We start from the raw sequence: 20228 nt of genomic DNA, 5'->3' as shown, positions 1-20228 counted from the left end.
AGGCAGATGCTTCACCGACTGAACCAGCCAGGCACCCCTGGAATTGTCTGGCTGTCATTCTTCTGAGTTCATTCTCGGTTGACCACTGACTGTGCTGGCCTCGCAGGCAGGCTTGGCACTCAGAGTTTCGGGTTCGGTCGAAGCAGCTGATGGGCTGCCCAGGAGGGGGACCTGCTTCCACCACCTTCTCCCTCCCAAGAGTCAGAGGATACGTTGGCGAGAGGGACGGGGGTCCATGCCAAGGGCGCACACTCTGTGGGAACCTGGTTCATCTGGAGACCGCAGCTTGGGGTGGGGTCCCAGGGGCAACCCAAACGGGACAGCCACTTGTCTCTGTCGGCTGTCTCTGGCAGCAGAGGGCCGTTGGGGCTGAGGTCCCAGAGCAGGCAGCCGAGGGATACGTGCCTGGGGAGGAAAGACTAGCTGGGTTGGCTGCATCCGGGAAACTGCCATTTGGCCTGGGTCTGGGGAGCGCCCCCGCCCCCCCAGAGCAAGTCTTTCCTTCAACACGCATCTGAATTGTCCTGCTTGACATCCCAGCTCTGGGGCCTCGTTCTCTGCTCTGCTGGAAGCCACTATCTTCCCCCACACTCTAGCACCTGTGTTGCCTGGTCCCAGGGGCCCCCTCCCGCTAAGAAGGACAGTAACTTTTCCAAGGTCACAGAGAAAGTGCTTGACTAAGGCCAGGGCTGCCATGTGTCACATTTCTACCTCCCCTGATGCCCTCCCCACCGTGGGGTGTGCGGCACGTCCCGGGGCTCTGAGGGGGAGACTGAGGACATCTGAGTCAGTCTTCTGAGGGGAGGGTAAACCCCAGGGTGTGGGCCTCATGCACGAGGCTGGCTGATTCCCTTCCTCCTTACCTGAATTCGGCCTGCAGCTGAGCTCACCCGCAAAGACACTCCTGATCCTACCTCACGTCTCTGGGCGTGCTGACCATGCGAGTGACCCCCCACCTCTCCGGTCATCCTGTGCTTATGCTACGCCGCCTCCCCCCGCCAAATATAATTGGCCACAGTGAGTATTTGCACCACAGAAGCCAGCAAGCACGAACGTCAGGGCCACATCTCACCCCAGAGTCTGGTTTTCAAACACCCACCACGACTCCACTGGTCAGTTCTCAGTATCCTGTGTGTCTAGATGGGTCATGCGTGGTCAGCACTCAGGAAGCAGCACAGTTGTCACGGCAGTGATGAACTTGGGGAACTAAGGTCATGTGAGGGGACCAGAGGACACACTCAGAGGTGCAGCGAGGCTCCAGATACTTCCGCAGGGCAGTTTCTTTCCTGCTCACTCGGGCTCCCAGGGGCTTGCTTGCATCGTCTGCAATGCTGCGTGAACGAGTGAGCTTCTTGACGCAAGGTCCGTTAGGGCAAGTCCTGGAGAAGCCGTGGGAACCACGGGGGGCAGGAGAAGCTGGCCGTACCTGCTGATTCCCTGATGCCCCCGGCCCGCTGGGTTTCTCCACAACACTGGCCATTCCCTGCCCCGAGAACACACGTCCCTCTTCAGGGAGGTGGTGAATGGAACATTCCCCGAAAGGCCAGAAGTGGTCTCCACTGAGACACTCCAACCAACAACGAGGAGCTTCAAATGCTGACTGGCATTTCAAGGGAGCACAGAGTGATTTGAAAGAAACTAGTTCACTTGTGTATCACATTTCTGTGCTTATCAAAGGCGGTTGGAAGATCCAGGTCTGAGCCCGAGCTCTATGACTGGGAACATCACCGTGGCCTCTTTGGGCCTCCGCATAGTTATCTGGTGCATTGTAAGGACACTTGCCTGCCACCTGGCCAGCACTGTCATGCGGCTGTGCATTCTGGGGTGTGGATGACGTACATAAGTGTGTCTCGTACAGAATCAAGGATGCTGTCATCAGTGCTGTAAAGGGAGGGCTGGGGAGTGTGGAGAAGGTCTGCAGGACTGGAGGAGGAAGCCGCTAACCCAGGTCACCCTCAAGGAGAACAGGAGGACAGGCGTGGATGCGACTCTCCCTGGAGACCCCTTGGTACCTTATGAATTTTGAAGCCATGGGAATTTATTACCTACTCAGTATATATATAAATAAACTACTTGATTAATTGTAAAGGACCATACAGGGTGAAATTGTGTAGTAATTATTGTTACATGTAACAAAGATAAAAACAAGCCCTCGAACAGGGAAGGGCGAAAGCGCAGAGTATCACCTGAGGGAAACAGTCAAGCAAACCACCCGATACACTCAATCCTTTTACTGTGTTTCACTGAGTCCACGATGCCATCCCACGTAACATACAATTTTATCTCATGTGCGACTAAGAAACAAAACATACTGGCGATTAAATTAAGACCGAGTGCTTTCTTTACACACGAGACTTTTAATTTTATTTTAAAATTATTATTTTTTTAAGACTTTATTTGAGAAAGAGAGAGACAGAGAGGAGAGAATGAGTCGGGGGAGAGACAGAGGGGGAGGGACAGATTCCCTGCTGAGCAGGGAGCCCATGATCCCAGGACTCTGAGATCATGACCTGAACCGAAGGCAGACACTTAACCAACTGAACGACCCAGACGCTCTTAAAATTATTTATTGAAAGAACACTTTTAAGCTCTTGGGCATAGGCTGTTTATATTATTTTTAAAATCAAGTATTACTCGTGCATGCAAAAAAAAAAAAAAAAAAGGAACAAGATGTGAAATAAACACATTGGTTCTATCCGTTTAGAGTCCAGAGCTCACCCTGGGTCATGGATGTCCTGTCAGTCACGCTCTGTGCCTCCCGGGCAATGTGATGTGCAGATTATCTTAGAGTCCTTCACTATGATTTCCGCCATGGATGCCCGTTCTGCAAAGCCCTGCATTATACAATCTGTCTGCACAAACATCAGCAAGTACAGGGGACCCAGCCTCCTGGGTTGGTGGTACCTTCCTTTCTGGGATCCACGGAGCGTTTGGTGGCATGGAGATAGGGATTGCAGTCCTTCCTCCAACAACAAGTATTTGCTCTGCTAACATATAACGTATTCCCTATGGTTCTGTTTCTGTGTCTGTGTCCACACAAGCTTTTCTTCTTAGTGCTAAACCACAGTTATCTTTCTGAAGACATTTTTAAAGCAATTAAACTCAATGCACCAACTATGACCTTAACACAGTCGTCACTGCCGTGACCGGCTCATGCATACAGATGGTGACGACTGAGTCACAACTGTTGCCTGGCTGACGGCGATTTTAGGAAGCTTTCCAACTTCAGAGATGTGAAAATGTGAAAAAATGTTCACCTTCGAGTAGATGCAATATTGTATTATGCATACTTCCTTGGACTTCCAAGTTCTCTAAAGATCAGAAAACAGTTGACTAAACTTTTGAAAAGACAAATCAAGTATTATGCAGTCATTGAAAATTATAGTTTCTAGGGGTGCCTGGCTGGCTCAGTGGGAGGAGTGTGCGACTCCTGATCTTGGGGTCATGAGTTTGAATCCCGTGTTGGGGGTAGAGATTACTTAAATAAATAAGACCTAGAAAATAAGAAATTATAGTTTTTTTTTTAAAAAAAGATTTATTTATTTATTTGAGAGAGAGAGAGCGAGAGAGAGCGTGAGTGCATGCATGCGGACGTGGGGTAGGGGCAGAGGGGGAGGGGGAGTCTTAAACAGACTCTGTGGTGACAGCACAGCCCCACGAGGGGCTCAGTCCCGCAACCCTGAGATCCTGAATGGAGCCAAAACCAAGAGTTAGACACTTAATAGACTATGCCATCCAGGTGCCCCCAAAATTATGGTTTCTAAAGACTACAGAGTAACACGAGAAAATGTCATGACATTAAGGAAAAAAGAGTGGAAAAAGCAGAATATAAAATTGGGTGTACCACGTGACTACAACAATCAGAAACACACATGTATGGCAGAGACTGGAATGGCATCTATTGAAATGTTAGCCACAACTACCTTATGGGGCTATAGATGATTTTTTTAAAAATTGCATTTCCAGGGGCACCTGCGTGGCTCAGCCAGTGAAGTATCTGCCTTTGGCTCAGGTCATGATCCCAGGGTCCTAGGATTGAGTCTGGCATTGGGTTCCCTGCTCGGTGGGGAGCCTGCTTCTCCCTTCGCCGCTCCCCCTGCTTGTGCTCGCTCACTCTCTCTGTCAAGTAAATGAATAAAATCTTAAAATAAAATAAAATAAAATTGCATTTTCAGGAATATTCCAAATTTTCCTAAAGGACATGAATTGCCTAAAAAAGAAAAAAATTGTCATTCATTATCAATAATTACCATATAAACATTAACCTGATGCTGCCACAGAAATCTCTGTCCCCATTAAAGACATTCAGAAATGTTACATTGACACGTATTCAGATTTTTAAAATGTGCATTCTTGTTTAACGGAAGTAAGATTTTATCAATGAAGTGAATGTTTATCTACAAATATTTAACTCTTTGGAAAAAGTTTTTACAAAGTTTGGTTGGCAAGGGCTGTGGGTCAGGAGGTGAGGGGGCAGCTAGTGGAGGCCACACTCTTGACTCCGGTCTCACACTGCTGCTAGCACCCACTCCCCTTTCTCCTTCCTGCAGAGCTCCTGTTCTGTTTGGTCCCTCAGGAGAGGCAAATTCACCCCCAGCAACAGGTGTAAGAGTAGCTAGACCCCTTGCTATTCACCGGCTCAAGAATGAGCAGGTGACTTAATTTATAACAAGGAGGAGAAAGAAAAAAATATAATTGCTGGGCTTTTTGAGAATTTCTGGAACCCACCATGTCTCCTCATTCCCAGGGGATGTCCAGTGGGCCATGGGGGCCAGAGCTGGACAGTCCAGAGAATGTCCCAGAAGCAGAGCAGGAACCCAGAGTTGCTCCCAAAGTAATGTGGCCCTCCACTTCTATGAGCAAGGGCAGCGGGGTCTCTGTCACTAGTCAGCCCGGCTTCCTGCCTCGTCCCAGACATGCCTTCGCAACATGCTTTTGAAGTTAGTATTTTCTACAGTTGTGTCGTTTCTTCCAGGACTTGCTACATTAATTGGCAAAATGAAAATGTAGGGTCTCTTGCAATTATTAAGAATTTCAAGGTAGTGACTGCACACCATTAAACCAAGGGCAGGACTCTTCATCACGAGGACCCCTTACCTGTAGTGACTAAATGCATGGGTGTGGGTGTCACAGGGACCTGGGACAGAGCATGTCACTTACAGTGGGACCTCAGGCAAGGTGCTAACCATTCCCAGCCTCCCTGTCCACACGTTTGTATAGAAAGTTAAATAAGATGACACATGTTTAGCAAGTACCTGGCATATACCAAGCACTCAATATGTGTTAACTGCCATTGATATTCTAAATCCTCATAAAATAAATAATGCCTTAATGAGCCTCGTTGTGCAGTGAGCTTAGGTTTGATTGCCACAGATGGAATTACAGGGTCTCTAAGCATATGACTAATTTTTTATACACAGTTCTCCAAAAAGGAATGTTTTTGGCCCATTATTCTCTGAAAGGGGTCATCTGTCATCCTAGGACTTGGAAGCCGGTGAATCACATACTGCGATCTGTTACAAAAAGACACCTGTGGCTGCAATGTTGCTGGAGTGGGAGGGGGCATGGAGGGTACTGTGAACATCCCCCAAAGACTTGGCTCAGGTTAGTGACTGTGGGATGGGACACCGAAGCAGGAGCAGGACTTGGAGGACGTGACAGAGGTGGAATGGACAGGACTTGAGGAAGGGCATGTGGTGAAAGAGAGGGACGGGATCCGGGTGGGCAACTGGGTGGATGGCAAGGTCGTTGCCTAAGTGTGGAAACAGAAGTTCAGTCGGAGGGCTGGGAACAGGGTGGGGGAGATAAGCAGTGTCCTACAGTTTGGAACATGGAGGAGGATGAGATCTGTAAACAGGGAACTGGGAGGAACCAGTATAGACCGTGAGAATAATGTGGAAGCCACAGATACAGGGAACTCAAGTCCTTTTTTTTTTTTTTTAAGTTTTTATTTATTTATTTGACACAGAGAGAGAGAGAGAGAGAGAGAGAGAGACAGGCAGTGAGAGAGAGAACACAAGCAGGGGGAGTGGGAGAGGAAGAAGCAGGCTCCCAGGGGAGGAGCCCGTGGTTCCCAGAAGGCCGAGATCACGCCCTGAGCCTAAGGCAGCCGCTTAACGACTGAGCCACCCAGGCGCCCCTGGGAACCCAAGTCCTAAAACGAGTGAGAACTCCCCTGAAAGGAATCAGTAAAGGAAGACCCCCGAGCTGGCCTTAGTTACTACAGGTAATGGTCAGATAAGTCACTGGTCAGGTACTTATGCCATGTTAACATAAAAATTAGTTATGAATACTATTTCACAACATGGAGAATGGCCACGTTTAATGCTGTGAGAAAAAGTGGGATACAAAATACAGTACAATTATTGTTTTTTTTAAAGTAGAGGAAAGACTGGTAGCAGATATGCTAGACAACCAACGGTGAGGTGGCGGAGTTAGAAATTCTCCTGTTGTACGCGTTCCGGATTGTAGTTCATCCACGAGGACTCCCGGTTACCTGTGGGATAAGACAGCGATCCCACCACTGCCCCGAAGGTCAGTCCCGCCAAACCACGCCCATCCCGGCCACAGCCACCCGCTAAGCCCCCGCCGTCCTCTCCCCGCCCCACGCCGAGCCACGCGGGCTCCCTGTGGCCGAGAGCATCCGTGTCCCTTTCTCCACCTGCAGAATTCCCACTTCTCCTTACGTCCCAGCTTCAATCTCGATTCCTCTGCCAGCCCTGCAGACACCCCGACAAGGGTAAGCGCTCCTTGCTCAGGGACTCCCGCCGTGTCGCGGTCCGGGGAACCCGGTCAGAAACTCAGGCTCCGCAGGGTGTCAACCAGGACCGCGGGCTAGAGGCCCCGCCCCATTGCCCATCCGACCCCGCCCAGCATGACCCACCCCTCCCCTTAGCCCCGCCCATCCGCCCATCAGACCCCGCCCCACCGCACAGCTGACCCCGCCCACACCAGGATCCGCCCCGCCCCATCGGACCCCTCCCTCAGGCCTCGCCCCGCCTCCCATATGACTCCGCCCCCGCACCGCCCCATCTGGCCCCGCCCCTCCGTTCATCGGACCCCGCCCTCAGGCCGCGCCCCGCGCGACGAAAGTCCCACGTGACGCCCCTGCTTGTCGTGCCCTTTTAAGGCAGCGCAGCGGCAGTTCCGCCGGGCATCCTCGAGGTTGTTAGTCGCTGCGTTCTCCGGGGATCGGCGGTCTGCGCGTGCGCACCGCGGGGCGCTGTGGGACCTGCGCCGGCGAGCCGGGCGCAGCTGGCGAGGGGGAGCGCCTCACAGTCCGCTGTCTCCCGCCCGCAGCAGGCCTGAGCCTCGGATCTGCGAGGGCGCGGGGTGGCCGTGGCCTGTGTTCGCCCGCTGGGCTCGCTCCCAGGCTATGGGGCAGTCCCGAGGGCCGTGGTTCTGTAAGTACCGCCGCCCGCGCGTGTTCTTTGCTGGCGGAGATGCGCGCACACCTTCGGCCATGGGCCTCGGGGGACATGGCTGCCCCGCCAGGGCTCGGAGCCGCGGCCTGAACCCCAGCTGTGCCAGACTTCGTCCTCCTTCCCGCCGCGAGACGTGCGGGCACCCGGGTCCACGCCAGGAGCCCACCGGGTTGTGTGGGATGCAGCCCACATCTGAGGAATGAGAGAGAGACAGAGTGTCAGGGCCTCCCGCAGTGGAGGGGAGAATTGTGCGGGTTCTAGTGTGTGCGCGGGTAGGGGAGAATGCTTTTCCCTCCACACTTAGGCAGTTTGTATGTGTTTCTAAGATTTTCCTGTTTTAAGTCATCCCCACACCCAAGGTGGGCTCGAACTCACCACCCCAAGATCAAGAGTCTCACGCTCTACGACTGAGCCAGTCATACACCATAAACTTAGTTTTGAGTGAAAGGACGTGCAGTGTACTGACCCTAGGACATTTGCGACACCCTGGTCCAGCAGGACATGGGGTCACCCGTGTGTGCGTCCTCAGAATACAAAGTGTGTTGCAGACATTGCCCCGGCCCCCCAGCCGTAGCCCTGGCCCACTCAGTTCTTTCGTTACTGAGCTGTCTCTTTAATAACATGTAAATTAATCAAGATGCACCCTTGCCGGGCACTCTGCAGGGACGCCCCGCGGCCTGCGGGGAGGAGTACGCCGTCATCTAAGGTTCTTCAAAATCGAGCATGGTCAGTCTGGCTTACAGTCGAGAGTTTCCGAGTTTCCGTCACTGCCCCTATTACCTTCCTTACTCTGGGCCACCTTCTGCCGGGAGAAGTCCCTCCCTCCCCTGAGGCAGAGCCATCACTCACCTTCCAAAGCCAGCTGAGGCCTCACCCGCCTGGGCAGCCTTGCTTGAGCATCTCTCCCTGCTGTCTCTGCATATAGATTTCTTTTTTTTTTTTTTAAAGATTTTATTTATTTATTCGACAGAGATAGAGACAGCCAGCGAGAGAGGGAACACAAGCAGGGGGAGTGGGAGAGGAAGAAGCAGGCTCATAGTGGAGGAGCCTGATGTGGGGCTCAATCCCATAATGCCGGGATCACGCCCTGAGCCGAAGGCAGGTGCTTAACCGCTGTGCCACCCAGGCGCCCCTGCATATAGATTTCTTAGTCCATAAGTTGTTATGTGGCTCTCCTCCTATAAAATAAATGATCCCAAGTGTTTATAAATAGTTATATATTTGTGTAAGACTAGAAACCTCCATGAAAACAATGGCTATCTGGATGGTGAGTTTGCTAATGATTGCAATTAATTCCGAAATTTCCGTAGAGGATTTGCATCAGTTGTATAATTGGAAAAAAGAAACAATTGTGTTGAATAGCAAATGAAAATCCATTTCTACGTCCTGTTGGTAATTTAGCGCATATTATTTTAGACTTTTTACATAAATTTTTATAGTTTTTTTATTTTGATCACTGCCTATTTTGTACATCATCTTTTTATTTTGATTGTTTATTTTGTTCTCAGTCTTCCGTATAATTTTCGATGTATGGAAGTGTTGCAAATACAGTAAAAGATTTAAAAATTGATAAATTGGACTTCATAAAAATTTAAAACTTTGGGGTTGCAAATAGCACCATGAGAAAACAAAAAGACAACCCACAGAATAAGAGGAAATATTTGCAAAGTATATATTTGATAAGGGTCTGGTATTCAGAATATATAAGAACTCTTACAACGCAATAAAAAAGGCAAACTAATTAAAAACTGGGCAAAAGATTTGAATACACACTTCCTCAAAGAAGATAAGGAAATGGCCAATAAGCAGCAAAAAAGCTCAGTGTCCTTAGTCATGAGAGAAATGCAGAGTTGCAGCCACAGTGAGATAGTGCTTCACACCCGCAAGGGTGGCTCTAATCAGGACAGACAGTAACAAATGTTGGAAAGGATATGGAGAAGTTGGAGCCCTCATACAATCCTGGTGGAAATGTAAGCCGGTGCTACTGCTTTGGAAAACAGTCTGGCAGTTGCTTAAGTTCCTTAAGCATAGAATTATATGACCTAGCAATTCCATTCTTAGGTGTATACCCAGGAGGAATGAAAGGAAATAAAGAATTAATGCCCACACAGAAACTTGTACAAAAATGTGTATAGTAGCAGTATTCATGCTAGCCAAAAGGTCGAAACAGCCCACATGTTGAAGGGATAAAATGTGATATATCCACTCAATGGAATACTTTCGGCAATAAAAAATGAAGTACTGATGTGTGCCACAACGTGGATATGCTAGATGCTGGGGTTGCTGTGACAATGCACCACAAACCGGGCAGCTGAACAGAACTTATTGTCTCACAGTTTTGGAGGCTAGAAGTCTAAAATCAAGGTATTGGCAGGGTTGGTTCCTTCTTAGGGCTGTGAGGACTGTGCCTCTCTACCAGCTTCTGGTAGCCTCAGGCGTTCTTGGCCTGCAGATGGTGTTCTCCCTGTGTCTTGACATTGTCTTACCCCTACATGTGTCTATGTGTCCAAATTTCTCCTTTTTATAAGGAGTCCGTGAGTTTGGAGCCCACCCTAATGACCTCATCATACCTTGACATCTGTAGACATCCAATTTTCAAATAAGTCACATTCACAGGGCCTGGGGTTTAGGACTTCCATCTTTTGCGACATAACAATGGATGAAGCTTGGAAATACGGTAAATGAGAGACCATTCACGAGACTGCATACTGTATGATGCCACTTACATCAATTGTCCAGAATAGGCAGCTCTGTAGAGACAGAAAGTGGATTAGTGGTTGCCTAGGGCTGGGAGGGGGGAATAGAGAGTGATTGCTAAAATGTATGTAAATTATATGTATATGGGTGGCAAATTGTATCTCTGTAAAGCTGTTTAAAATATGACAACAACAGGGGTGCCTGGGTGGCACAGCGGTTAAGCGTCTGCCTTCGGCTCAGGGCATGATCCCGGCGTTACGGGATTGAGCCCCACATCAGGCTCTTCCACTATGAGCCTGCTTCTTCCTCTCCCACTCCCCCTGCTTGTGTTCCCTCTCTCGCTGGCTGTCTCTCTCTATTGAATAAATAAATAAAATCTTTAAAAAAAAAATATGACAACAACAACAATACATAGTTCTTGTTCACTCACCCTGCTTATCCTAATGTTAGCATATTATGTAACTAATACAATTAGCTAATCCAGAAAATTAACATCTGTGCAAAACTATTAGCTAATTTACAGACTTCATTCAGATTTCATCAATTGTCCAATTATTGTCTGATAGGATAAACAAATACCATGTTGCATTTGTTTATCCTATCTCTTAGCCTTCTGCAGAAATTCTAGTCTTTTTTTTGTCTTTGATGACCTTGTCATTTTTGAAAAGCATGGGAAAGTTATTTTGTAGAATGTCCTTCAGTTTGGATTTTCTGATTGATGAGATTCAGGTTATACATTTTTGGCAAGACTGTTACAGAACTGATGCTGTGTCCTCAGTGATCGTATCAGAGGGTACATGACATTGATAAGTTTTATTACTAATTAAGTCTGATCAGTTTGTTAGGTTGATATTGTAATTGTAAAGTTAATTTTTTTTCTTTTTAAATTAACAAATAGCTTGTGGGGAGAAATGCTGAGACTATGTGGAAGTTTATTTACCACACTTTCATCCACTAATTTTAGGTTACAGTCTTACCTACAGCAATTATTACTGTGGTGTTTACCTGTGTTTTTATTTCTAGTTCTCTTTCTACATTTATTTTTATTTTTTTATTTTTTATTTTTAGATTTTATTTATTTATTTGAGAGAGAGAAAGAGAGAGCATGTGCAAGAGAGCGTGAGCCGGGTGAGGGGCAGAGAGAGAAGCAGACTCCCCGCTGAGCAGGGACCCTGATGCGGGGCTAGATGCCAGGACTCCAGGGTCATGACCTGAGCTGAAGGCAGATGCTCTACGAACTGAGCCACCTGGGTGCCCCTCTTTCTACATTTATTAAATGGAATTCTGCTGTAAGGAAGAGCTGTCTTTTCTCCCCCATTTTTATTATTTGTTTATAATTTTTTGTTTTATTTTTTTAAGTAATCTTTATACCCAGTGTGGGGCTCAAACTCATGACCCTGAGATCAAGAGTCATATGCTCCACTGACTGAGCCAGCCAGGCACCCCTTTTCTCCCCAGTTTTTAAATTTACTTTTTCAGTTGTTTTATTTATATCAGCATGGACTCATGGATTTTTATTCTATTGATTTCAATCTGTTAGTGTCATTATTTACTATGTTGCTCAAATTGTCCCTGATTTGGCCATTGAGAGCTTGTTGTAGCGAGCCTCTAAGATAGCCCCCAACAATTCCCACCTCCTGGTATTCAGGCCCTTGTGTAATCTCTTCTCCTTGAGTGTGGGCTGGATTTAGTGATGTTTCGTGAATAGAAAAGGTGATGGGATGTCATTTCTGAGATTAGGGTAAGAAAAAGACTGGCTTCCATCTTAGGCAGCCTCTCTTGTTGTCTCCTTCTCTTGCTTCCTTGCCGCCTTACTCCCTTGCTTTGATGGAAGCTAGCTACCATATTGTGAGCTGCCCTATGGACAGGCCCCTGTGCCAAGGAACTGAGAGAGGCCTTTCAGCAACAGCTAGTGAAAAACTAAGGCCCTCAGTCCAGTAGTCCCCAAGATCATCCTACAACCTTACTACTATCCAATGGTGTACTGGATGTTATAGCCATTTCTATAAAGCAAGGAAAATAAATAAAATGCAGACAGTGGAAAGAAATAAAAATGTTTTTATTCACAGACCACATGCTTGTCTGTACAGAAGATCTGAGGGAGATTACAAAAAGCTTCTAGAACTATTAACACTTTAGCTGTTACAGATGCAAAATCATCTATAGACATTAATTGTATGTCTATGTGCTAGCAACAATCAGAAATTGAAAAAACATTTTAATGCCATATACAGTACTATGAAAAATATTAAATGCTTCTGAATAAACTTGAGAAAAGATATGGAAGACCTTTACACTGAAAGCTACCAAACATTGCTCAGAGAAATTAAAGGTCAAAGTAATGACAAGATAGGCTGTGTTCATGGGTTGGAAGACTCAATGTTGTTAAGATATCAGTTCTTCCTGAATTAGTCAGAATATTCAATGTAATGAAAATCAAAATCTCAGCTGGGGTGCCTGGGTGGCTCAGTCAGTTAAGTGTCTGACTTCAGCTCAGGTCATGATCTCAGGGTCCTGGGATCGAGCCCACATCAGGCTCCCTGCTCAGCGGGGAGTCTGCTTCTTCCTCTCCCCATCCCCCTGCTCGTGCTCTTTCTCTCTCTCAAATAAGTAAATAAAATCTTTAAAAAAAATCCCAGCAGGCTTTTTTGGTAGAAATTTGCAGGTTGATTCTGAAGTTTATATGGATACACCAAGGACTCAGAATGGGAAGACCAACTTTGCGGAAAAAAAGTGGGAGGACTCAAGCCATATGATCGCAAGATATATTATAAAGCTATGCAATGAAGAAGATGTGTTGACATAAAGATAGCCAAGTTATCTTGAAATAATGAAAGAATAGAAGATGAAATATGAAAATGAAAAAAGAATAGAGAGTACAGAAATAAACCCACATGTTGATTTTCAGAAAGGTGCTGCCATAGACTGAATGTGTCCACCTAAATGTCGTATGTTAAATCCTAATCTCTAAGGTCATATGGTATTAGGAGGTGGGGCACTTTTCAATTAATTAGGTCATGAGTGCAGAGCCCTCCTGAGTGGGATCAGTGTCCTTATAAAAAAGAGACCCTAGGGAGTTCCTTTGTCCCTTCTGTCATGTGAGGATACAGCAAAAAAAACCAGTCATCTATAAATTAGGAAGTGGACCCTACAGATACTAAATCTGCTCGTGCCTTGATCTGGGACTTCCCAGCCTCTGGAACTTTGAGAAATCTCTGTTGTTTATAAGCTCCCCAATCTATGGTATTCTGTTACAGCAACTCAAATGGACTAAGATGGACGCCAGAACAATTTGATGGAGAATGGCTCTGGAACAATTAGATAGATGCATAAAAAATAATCTCAACTTTACCTCACATAAAAATGGAACATAGACCTAATTGTTAAATTAAGTTAGAACTATAAAACTTCTAGAAAAAAAAACACAGAAAATCTTTGTGACCTTGGGTATAACAACGATATTTTAACTATAACTTAGGCATGAGCTATACAAGAAAAAAATCAATAAATTGGACTTTATCAAACCATGAGGAAACTCTGAAGTGTGGAGAGAAGATGGCAGACTTGGGAAGGGATCTTGGGATCTGAAAATGACATGACAGCGAGTTCTCTTTTTACTTAATACATCCTGGAGAAGCCAACAACCTGGAAATACCAGTGGGAGTTTGGGGAGGGGGGAAGCCCCAACAGATTCCTGTTCTCTTTCACCCAAGGACCAGGAAAGGGGCAACTTAGCAACACAGAAAACTTATAGGCAATAACTGCTTTGCTATAGCCAAACACCATGGAACAAAATGGGGCTCCATCCGCATTAGCAAAGGTTAAGTGGGGAGCCTAGACTTTGATGATAGCCATGTTGTAAAGAGGCAATCCTCCTTCCTTGCTGGGGTGATGTCAGAGGAGGCCCAGAGGAGATGGGATTGTCATGCCCCCCACAGTGATGATACCTTTTCTGTCTCACAGTGAAGGCCACATGGGGAGCAGTTACAAGGCATTCCTCACCCTCTGTATTGGTGTTCTTTAGAGAAACTAGGGTGGGGGGTGGGAAAAGGGAGATATATTTATTATAAGATACTGGCTTATGGGAATATGGAGGCTGAGAAATCCAATGATTGGCTCTGTACAAACTGGAGACCCAGGAGAGCTGGTGGTGTGGTTTGAAGGCTGAGCACTGGAGAACTGGTGGTGTGGATTCCAGTCTGTGTCTGAAGGCCTGAAAACCAGGAGCACTAAGATTGATGTCTTAGCTCAAGCATTTAGGCAGAGAGCCAATTTAACTTTCCTCCACTTTTTTGTTCTGTTCAGGCCCTCAACAGATTGGATATTACCATCCACATTGGGGAGGATCATCTGTTTCATTCAGTCCATCAATTCAAAGGCAAATCTCTTCTGGAAACACCCTTACAGATGCACTCAGAAATAATCTTTAACCAGCTGCGTGGGCATTTTGTGTCCCAGTCAAGTTGACATATAAAATTAACCATCACATTCTTGCAGCCAGGGTGGTGGATTTTCATCTTCAGTTGGCTATAATAAGGTGGGGTCTTCCTTCTTGTGCTTGTGTGATGTCAGAGGAGGCCAACAACCTGGAACTGTGAGAAAGAAATCTCTGTTGTTTGTAAGCTCCCCAGTCTATGGTGTCCAAATAGGATATACCTCAAAAAAGACCATGCCAAGATGCTTCATAGTCAAAATTCTGAAAACCAAAGACAAAGTATCTTGAAAAAAAAATAATATATGGAAAACAATCCAAATTGTAACAGAATTTTTACCAAAATCCAAGAAGGCCAGAAAAGAAAGTGGTATGGTATTTTCAAGTGTGAAAACAAAGAACTGTAACTCAGAATTCTCTATCCAGTGAAAATATTCTTCTGGAATAAAGTGGAAATCAAGGCATTCTCTGATGAAGGAAAACTAAGAGGATTTTGTCACCAGCAGATCTACCCATTCAAAAAAGAAAGAAAGAAAGAAAGAAAGAAAGAAAGAAAGAAAGAAAGAAAGAAAGAGAAAGAAAGAAAAGAAAAGAAAAGAAAAGAAAAGAAAAGAAAAGAAAGAAGGCTAAAGGCACTTCTTCAGTTTGAAAGGAGATGATAAAAGAAGGAATCTTGAAACATAAGGAAGGGATTATAAAACAGTAGAAAGAGTAAATATGTAAGTTAACACGATGGGATTTTTTTTTCTCTTGTCGAATTTTCTAAATTAAGTTGGATGGTTGAGGCAAAAATTGTAACGTTGTCTGATATGGGTCTCAAAGCATACAGGGGGAATCTTTAGGACAACTTTATTATAAATGACAGGGGATAAAGGAACTTAAAGGATTGTAATGTTTTTACATTTCACTTGAACTGGTAAAATGTCAACACCAGAGTGCTATGAAAAGCATGTGTAATATAAAACCCAGAGAGCAATCACTAAATGTCTAGTCAAAGAGAAAATTTCAAAAGCACTATTTATAGAACAAAATGGAATTCTAACAAAAGGTACAAGGAAGGCAGAAAAAAAAAAAGGCAGATGAAGAACAGAGGAAAGAAACAGAAAAAAAAAATGAAACAAAATCCCCACTGAAGTCCTAGTATATCAATAATTACATTAAATGTAAATGTCAGAATATGCTGATTATGAGAGAGGGACAGAGTGGACAAAAATATATAGTCCCCACAAAGAAAACTCAGTTCAAAACTAATGGTATAGGTAGGCTGAAAATAAAAAGATGGAAAAAGATGTGCAATGCAGACAATAATCAAAAGAAAGCAGTAGTATTCTGAGGTAGATTCCAGAGCAAAGAAAATTACAGGGACAGAGAGGAGCATTTCATAATGATAAAAAGGGTCAGGCTATCAAGACATAGCAATCCTAAATTCATATGCACTAAACAACAGAGCTGTAAAACATGTAAAGCAAATATAGACCTGAGAGGAGAAATAGACAAATCCATGATTATATTGGAGACATCAACACCCCTCTTTCATCAACTGATTAAAGTACCCAGAAAATCAGCAAGGACATATAATAACTCAATGGTACTATCAATCAACAGGGTCCAACACACACAATACCTCAATAGCAGAATAGGCGTTCGTTTCAAGTTCTCACGGACAGTTTACCAAGATAGACCATTTACCACAATAGGGCCACAAAACAAAATTCAACATATTTAAAATAATTGAAATCATACTGTGTGTGTTCTCACCACAATGGAATCAACTAGAAATCAGTAACAGATAACAGGAAAATCTTGGAACAGTTGGAAAATAAACAACAATTTGCTAAATAATTTATGAGTTAAAGAAGTCTCAAAGGATAATAAAAAAGCGCATATTGGACTGAATGAAAATGAAAGCAAAACATACCAAAATATGTAGTGAATATGTAGTGAATGTAGTGCTAGCAGGAAATCTTATAGCACCAAATTCTTACATTAGAAAGAGAGTAGGTCTCAGGGAAATAATCTAACTTTTCAATTTAAGATCCTATAAAAAGAAGAGCAAGATAAACCTGGAGGTGCAGAAGGAAGGAGACAAGAAAATCAATCAATGAAATTGAAAAGATAAAAACAGTGGAGAAAATAAAAGATAGTTCTTTGAAAAAATCAATAATATTGACAAACCTTTGATAAGACAAAGAAAAAAGGATGACACAAATTTCCAGGCAGGAATGAAATGTGATATCACTACAGATCTTGTAGACATCAAAAGTATAATAAGGAAATATAACTATACATATATAAGGTTGACAACTTAATGGACTAATTTCTCAGAAATCATCCAATATGAAAGATAATTTGTATAGTTCTATAAATAGAGAAATTGAAATTTTAATTTTAAAACATCCAAAAAAGCGGGGCACCTGGGTGGTTTAGTTGTTAAGCGTCTGCCTTTGGCTCAGGGCGTGATCCCAGAGTCCTGAGATCGAGCCCCATATTGGGCTTCTCCACCGGGACTCTGCTTCTTCCTCTCCCACTCCCCCTGCTTGTGTTCCCTCTCTCGCTGGCTGTCTCTCTCTCTGTTAAATAAATAAATAAATAAATAAATAAATAAATAAATAAAATCTTAAAAAAGAAATCCAAAAAAGAATCATGTTTTCAGTGGAGAATTCCACCAAACATTTACAGAACAAATTCTAAACATTATCTTCCAGAAAACAGAAAAGGAGAAATTTCCCAACTCATTTTATGAGGTCAGTGTTATACCCAAACCATACAAAGACCATCCAAAAAAGGAAAACTACAAATTAATATAGCTCATGAATTCAGATGCAAAAATCCTCAATGAAACATTAATAAGTAGAATTCAGCAATATATAAAAAGTTATGGGATATGGGGAAGATGACAGAGTAGAAAACACAGAAATCTGTCTTCCTGCTTAGACAATTGTCCTGGCAGAATCTGCTTGATTTAATTATGTTGAAACTCCATAGTTTCTTCAAAGATTTGCAACTTCCTTGAGGCACCTGGGTGGCTCAGTACATTAAGCATCTGCCTTCGGCTCAGGTCGTGATCCCAGGGTTCTGGGATCAAGCCCCTCATCAGGCTCCCTGCTCAGTGGGGAGTCTGTTTCTCTCTCTCCCTCTGCATGCTGCTCCCCTTGCTTGTGCTCTCTCTCTCTCTGTCAGATAAATAAATTAATTAAATAATATTAAAAAAAAGATTTGCAACTTCCTGAAGAAGACTTGAATGGGAGAGTGCAGTTAATTTTGGTCAGTTTCACCAGTGGTTACCCATCCCCCATCTTCAGCTCAATGGCAATCGGTTATGCATTTGTTCCAGGAGCAGCTAAAAATCTAGTTGAGCCAGGGTGGACAATATGGACCCTGTCCTCCAAAGATTAGGAATCTGTTTTCTCTTCCTGCTCCTGATCATAGAAGTGCAGATACAGGAGCAGGCAGCCATTGCTGCACCTCTCCCATTGTTTCAAGTACTTTGCCCTACAGCTGAAGTGGCTTCCAGGAGATTTAAAGAGCTGGCACCTCCCCACCCCACACCTTTATCTCTTTTTTTCATTTTTGGAGCCAGACGTTTAAGGACTAGGTGATTCCAAAGTGACCACACATACAGGGGAATTTAGGAAGTCATTGTGCATGCCTAGGGAAAAGCTAACCCTCAGAAAGAACTGAGAAGGCACTACGTTTACACCTCAGACTGATTTCTGGCACAGAGATACTCTACAACAATTAAACAAAGACAAAGACAAAAACAAAACCCCCAAAACCCAAAAGAAAATCCTAGGGAAAGGGGAGAATCTGATTTCCAGGCTTAATATATTATCAGATTCAAACATCCAAGTTTTCAGGAAAAAAAATCACAAGACACATAAGGAAACAGGGAAGTATGCCAATTTCAAAGAACAAGACAACAGACAATGTCCAGTGACAAAGGCCAGATGGCAAATCTACTAGAGAATGACTTTGAAAAACTGTGTTAAAGATGCTCGAAAAACTAAAGGATGTGGAGAAAGTCAAGAAAATGATATATGAGCAAAGTGGAAATATCAACACATCACAAAGAAATTCTGGAGCTGAGAAGTAGAAGAACTTAAGTGAAGAATTCACTAGAGAGATTCAAAGGCACATATGAGCATGCAGAAGAATCAGTGACCTAGAAAAGATCATTGAAATGATTAAGTCTGAGAAAAGGAAAGAATAAAGATTGAAGAAAAAGAACAAAACCAAAGGAAACTGTGGGACACCTTCTAGAGGATTAATGTACATTGTGGAAGTCCCAGAAGAAGAGAGAGAGGGGCAGAGAGATTATTTGAAGAAATAATGCCTGAAGACTTCCCAAATTTGAAGAAAGACTTGAATATAAATATCCAAGAACCTTAATAAGCTCAAAGTAAGATGAATTCAGAGAGACCCACATGGAGGCACTTAAATTGTTAAAAACAAAAAAAGAGAGAATCTTGAAAGCAGCAAGAGAGATGTGACTCATTACATTAAAAGGATGTTCAATAAGACTATCACCAGATTCCTCACCTGAAACTTTGGAGGCCAGAAGTCAGTGGGCTATCATATTCAAAGTGGTGAAAGGGGGAAAAAAAAAACTCTGCCAAGAATCCTATATCCACCAAAACTGTCCTTCAGAAGTGGAGAAATTAAACCCAAAGCTAGCAGAAAGAAAGAAATGGTAAAGATCAGAGATGAACAAAATATAGAATAGAAAAACAAGTTTTTGAAATTGTTTCTTGAAAAGACCACCACCACCAACAACAACAAAAGACTAAGGAGGATTCTAGGAAGATGGTGGAGTCAAAAGCACCAGCAATCTGTTTCTCTGTCTGGACAATTGTACTGGCAGAATCATCTGATGTAACTGTTTTGGAACTCTGGAGTCTTTTGAAGGCTTGCAACTTTCAGGGGAAGGTTTGGATAGGAAAGTACTTGATTTCGGTTCTAGAATGGTAATAGCTACACATTGCCAACCCCCAGCCACTTGGCAGGCAGCTGTGTTCCTGGACCAACTTGCACACAACTTGTGGTAGCCAAGCAAGCAAGAAGGATTCTGCTCTCAAAATATCAGGGATCTTTCATCTGATCACTGATTGCTGCTTCTGAACACAGAGGTGCAAAGAGGCAGGGAGCCATTTTATTGCACCTTCCCCATCTGGCTCAAGTGTCTTATAGGATATTTAAAGAGCCAATGCCCCCCCCTTCATCCTTCATTTTTTGCTGTGTGTGTGTGTGAGAGAGAGAGAGAGAGAGAGGAGAGAGAGGTGGGGAACCAGGCATTAAAGACTAAGGTATTCAAAAACACCTGCATATACAGGGAAAATTAGAAAGCGATTGTGCATGCCCAAGGGAAGAAGGAGATGTTAAATCTATACCTTGGGCTTATCCTGGGCACAGAATGAATATAACAATAAAAAATAAACAAAAATAACAAAACCCAGCAAACCCTGGGGAAGGGAAAGAATCTGATTTTCAGAGTTATCACATTATTAGATTCAAATGTCCAGTGTGCAACAAAATACCACCAGGCAAGGAGACAGGAAAGTATTACTCATTCAAAGGAAGAAAAAAACACAACAGAACCTGTTCCTGAAAAAGACTTATTGGAAGATATATTAGGCAAAAACCTCACAATAATGTTCTTAAAGATGCTAAAAGAACTG

At 44.1% G+C, this 20228-nt stretch overlaps 2 long non-coding RNA genes across 2 annotated transcripts; one reads left to right on the top strand and one right to left on the bottom strand.

The window, feature by feature from the left end:
- Nucleotides 1-6305: 6305 nt before the first annotated feature.
- LOC103674576 lies at nucleotides 6306-6834 on the bottom strand. Its single transcript, XR_005838414.1, has 2 exons — nucleotides 6687-6834; nucleotides 6306-6496 (listed from the first exon to the last, which is right to left on the bottom strand). It is a non-coding gene; the product is annotated as an uncharacterized LOC103674576 (long non-coding RNA).
- A 323-nt stretch (nucleotides 6835-7157) lies between these two features.
- On the top strand, nucleotides 7158-15286 carry LOC121105870. The gene is made up of 2 exons (XR_005838648.1): nucleotides 7158-7403; nucleotides 14427-15286. It is a non-coding gene; the product is annotated as an uncharacterized LOC121105870 (long non-coding RNA).
- The last annotated feature ends 4942 nt before the right edge of the window (nucleotides 15287-20228 follow it).

This window comes from Ursus maritimus, unplaced genomic scaffold, assembly GCF_017311325.1.
Source record: "Ursus maritimus isolate PB19 unplaced genomic scaffold, ASM1731132v1 scaffold_3, whole genome shotgun sequence".
NCBI classification, from domain to species: domain Eukaryota; kingdom Metazoa; phylum Chordata; class Mammalia; order Carnivora; family Ursidae; genus Ursus; species Ursus maritimus.
Note: the sequence above shows the minus strand (reverse complement) of the source record. Positions and strands in the feature narration are given on the sequence as shown.